Source organism: Triticum aestivum, chromosome 3D (assembly GCF_018294505.1).
Source record: "Triticum aestivum cultivar Chinese Spring chromosome 3D, IWGSC CS RefSeq v2.1, whole genome shotgun sequence".
NCBI classification, from domain to species: Eukaryota; Viridiplantae; Streptophyta; class Magnoliopsida; order Poales; family Poaceae; genus Triticum; species Triticum aestivum.
In genome coordinates, this window is record NC_057802.1 from 213,411,065 (window position 1) to 213,415,308 (window position 4,244).

The window sequence follows — 4,244 nt, forward strand, 5'->3', positions numbered from 1 at the left end:
CCCACTCCCCGGCGAGCTGCCCCATCCCGAGCGCCGCCAGTCTCCCCCAACCTCCGGTGCCTCCCGGATCCGCCACCTCCACGCGGTGGCCAGCTCCTCCGCCAGATCGCGCCACGCGCAGCCGTACCCACCGTCCCGCCGGCGCCAGCGGCCCGACCCAGGTGGCGCTTCGACGGACCTCCTCCCGGCGAGGCCCGACGCCAACGCCGGGGATCTCCAGGAGCGGTCGTCCCCTGCTGCGGATCGCGCCGCCGCCGTCCCCAGCGCTTCTATACAACCTTCGCCGACCGCCGCCACCAATCTTCAGATGCGCCGCCCCGGCAGATCCGACGCGTCTCCTTGACCTCCCAGGCGATGCCACCGGCAAAGCTAGGTTGGGGCCATCCATCTCCTCTCGCCCCCCGGCAAGGCTCCCCCGTGACCACGCAGCCAAGCTGCCGCATCAAACTGGCCGTTCAACACCGCCGTCTTGGGACGTTCAATGACGTGGCCCCAGGACGTTCGCTGTCGCAGCGCACGGATCACACTGTCACCATGCTTCATGAGGCCGAGATATTTCCATTCTTCATTCGTCGATTTCGGATTGAACTGAGAAGTCAGGTGCTTCTCCTTTCACTCCCATCCACTTTGCTGCATGAAATGGTTCCTCGGTCCCTCATCCGCATTTGTATTTGAACTACAGTGCAGACGCAATTTGAGCTTCCCTCTCTCTCCGATACAGGTTCGCAAGTGTCATGTTTGGCTGTTCGCCGCAGCAGCCCGGAGGTGCTCATGTAGCCGACCAAGAACAGGGCTGGGACAGGGATATTTTTGTTCTCAAACACGTCGCTGCGTATGTGTGTATATGAACATTTTACTCCATGTTGTTCTTTACATTCTGTCATCTCCTATAGAGTTTATGATGCATAATGACTATTGGATGGATTATTTGTTCATGTGAATGAATGCATTTTGTCTCTCAAACAAGAATTATGTGTTGGTTATCACGTGCCATAACAACTTATTCTTTGGGGATCTTTGTATGTAAAGTGTATCATTCAAGAAGGTATGTGTTGCAAAAAATATATTTCTCTCGTTATAAATAAACATGCACTTTGTATAATCCGGTCCACGATAATAAATCATTGTGAGAAAAGAAGTGCACCGATTGAGCCCTTGCCCAACAGTCTATGTTATTTTCTACGTTCCTGCTACTGAAAACAGAGGAGAACGGCTGCTCGGATTTTCTCTGAACTTCCTTGTTCTTCACTGTGGCGATACATGCTCAGCTCTCCCTCTCCGAACTCCTGCAAAACAAGTATGTGTGATGCTAGCTAGAAGATGAATTCAGTCAAGAAAAAGAGTGTTGCATGTTTGCTAACTATAGTTGTTATCTGAAGTTGCACATTTCCAGCAAAGCATGATTGTGTTTATGTTCATATGCTCCTTGCCTTTAATTTTGATCTTTAGTTTTCTGAACTGAATTGGACTGCTTGTGTCATCTTCTTCCTAATTTCCCATGTGAAAATTGTATGAAAATGAAGGAATGGTCTGGGTGGACGAGCTAGCCTGAGGCTTGGTCTTGCTCGCCGGCGTTGGGCGCAGTTCGGCTGGAAAGAAGAAGGAGCTCCATCCAGCCTATGAAGTTTAGCTGGTGAGCATGTGCAGTCCGACGGCGCGTGTGTGCTTGTGTCCGGTTCACGGGCGTACTGTGTGTGGTGCTTGCGTGCACACGGCAGCCACATGTTGTATGAGGAGAAGCCAAGCTAAAAAGAAGAACACACTACGCAAGACAGGCACAGAGAGGTTCAGGGCTTCAGGCAATGTGATGGTGCAGCCGCTGCAGCATCAACTACAACAGCGCGGCGCTCCTGGTGCTCCTCTCCCTCTGCTGCTTTGCATGCTGCGATGCCACCGCCTCCTCACTGTACGAAAAGGTTTGAGTGGGGAAAAATTGCAGCTCATGAATGAACCTGGAGAAGTTCTAATGCGATGGTGCTATTCTCTGCAGTTATTTGTTTCTCGTGAATGCATTTGGTTGTGGCTGATGGATCTCTATATTCATATATTATTTGCTTTATTTTGGTGTGACTTGCACCCAGCTCTCTCTATTCTTTTTTTAATCAACTCACTTATGGACGTACTGAGTAATTCGTGCGACTTTGCTGCATCTTGTTTCGGTCTGCAGCCCAGCACTGATTCTTCAGTCTGATTTGAATGTCAGCTGAATCCATTTATTAAGTTACAACCTTCAAAAAATGTAACTTCAAAAAAAACCTTCAAAAAATGTGTTTGGCATTTTTGTCGTACGCACCGCTGCTGCTAATGCTGAAGAGCTAAGCTCCGCTATCGCTAGACTAATGCTGAAGAGCTAAACACCACACAAGATGCTCCTGTTCACACCACGACTCAATCAAGATGAGTGTGTGTGTGTGCCTGCGATCTGCAACAAATGCTTGATGCGAGCGATGACTTCACTTGTGCCCACATATGGAGCAGTCACGGCGGTGGATTGAGCATCTGTAATGCTGTTCGAGAGGTAATGGAGTTAACTGAAGTCCAACTATTACGCTGGACAAGGTTCATCTACTTCGTGGTTGGTAAAATTCGACCCTCCCCAGCGTGCCTATCATTTTTAGTATCACGAAAATGAGTGCATATAGTCCACGAGAAAATCATATACAAAAAACCAGAAAAGATAGCAACAAAAAGAAGTAAGAAAAACCTTGAAGTTCAACTAGAAGAGCCAAATAAGTTCATGACGCCCTTCGGCGGAGCATGAGTCTTGGGTGTGTGCGTCTTGAGTGGGTGCTATTCGTGTGAGTGCCCCCATGCGTGTATGCGGCACATATATGTGCTCCGATTAGGTCTATCATAGGGTTTTTTCGTCTCTAAAAAATACGTGTTATAAAATAGTTAACGAAATGTTAACCAAAAAAAAACTAATGCAAATGGCCTAAAGAATAAGCCCACCCCGTTCGGAAGTTCAGTGATAAAAAACCTAGAAGTACAAATTAAAATAACGGAGAAGTTCAAAGTTTTTAAAAATTTAGATTTTTTTGTTACAAAAGAATAAAACGAAGACGTTAAAATTAAAATAAAGAAACAACTAAAAAGTTTAAAAATAGTTTTTCCCCGTTTTAAAAAACTAGAAGCTCAAAATAAAAGAACCAGGAAGTTAAGTTAAAATAACAAAATGGTTTAATGTCTATAACAATGATTTTTTTTCTGTTTTTAAAAATAAAACCATGAAGGTCAAATTGAAATGATATAGCAGTTCAATTTTTCAATATAAAATAGATTTCTCCATTTCTAGCAAGATCCTTGGAAGTTCAAACAAAATAACTAGAAGTTCAAATTTAAATTTTGGAATTTTCTCGTTTCTAGAAAATAACCAAAGTTTTTAAAAGTTAGATTTTCCTCGTTTCTAAAAAATAAGAGAGAAGGCCAACTCAAAATAACAGACCAACTCAAAAAAAGTTTATAAAAATGGATTTAAAGAAAACTAGAAAAATTGAAAGAACCAAGAAGGTCAAAAAACGTAGAAGTTCAAATTTGAAAACCATATTAGTTCAATTTGAAATAACAGAGAAGGTTAAAAACCTAGAAGTTCAAAGGTAAAACCTAGAAAATTGTTTGCTTATTTAAAACCATATTTTTCTCTAAGAAGTTCATAGTAAATTAAGAGAGAAGTTCAAAGGTTAAAAAAACTTAGATGTTTTCTTGTTACTAAATAATAAAATGAAGAAGTTGAAATTAAAAAAGGACTTAAAGAATCGACCATGAAGATCCAAAATAAAAAAGTCAAAATCATGTTTATTTAAAAATAAAAAATAAAAACTTTACTCAAAAATATAAAAAATGTGAAGTTCAGATTAAAATAACACAGAAGTTCAAAGTATATTAAAACCTATGATTTAGAAGTTCAAAAAACAAAAAACAATGTCGTTTTGGGCATTTTTCCCCAGTACTAAAGATACAAAACCAAGAAGTTCAATTTTAAAAATGAAGTAGTTCAATGCATATTAAAAACTCAGTTTTTTCTTGTTACTAAATAATAAAACCAAGAAGTTCAATTTTTAAAAGCATAGCAGTTTGATATTTATTTGAAAACTCAAATTTTTCCGGTTACTAAAGAATAAGACCAATAAGTTCTATTCGAAATACTGAAGAAGTTCTATTAAAATAAACCTAGAAGTTCAAATTTAATAAAGGGGCTCGATGTCTATCAAAAAGTAGGATTTTTTCCGTTACTAAAAGAAATA

At 41.4% G+C, this 4,244-nt stretch overlaps 1 long non-coding RNA gene across 1 annotated transcript; it reads left to right on the top strand.

Annotated features, from left to right (window-relative positions):
* Window positions 1-6: 6 nt before the first annotated feature.
* Window positions 7-2,084, top strand: LOC123078263 (uncharacterized). Its single transcript, XR_006437287.1, has 2 exons — window positions 7-1,297; window positions 1,524-2,084. It is a non-coding gene; the product is annotated as an uncharacterized lncRNA (long non-coding RNA).
* The last annotated feature ends 2,160 nt before the right edge of the window (window positions 2,085-4,244 follow it).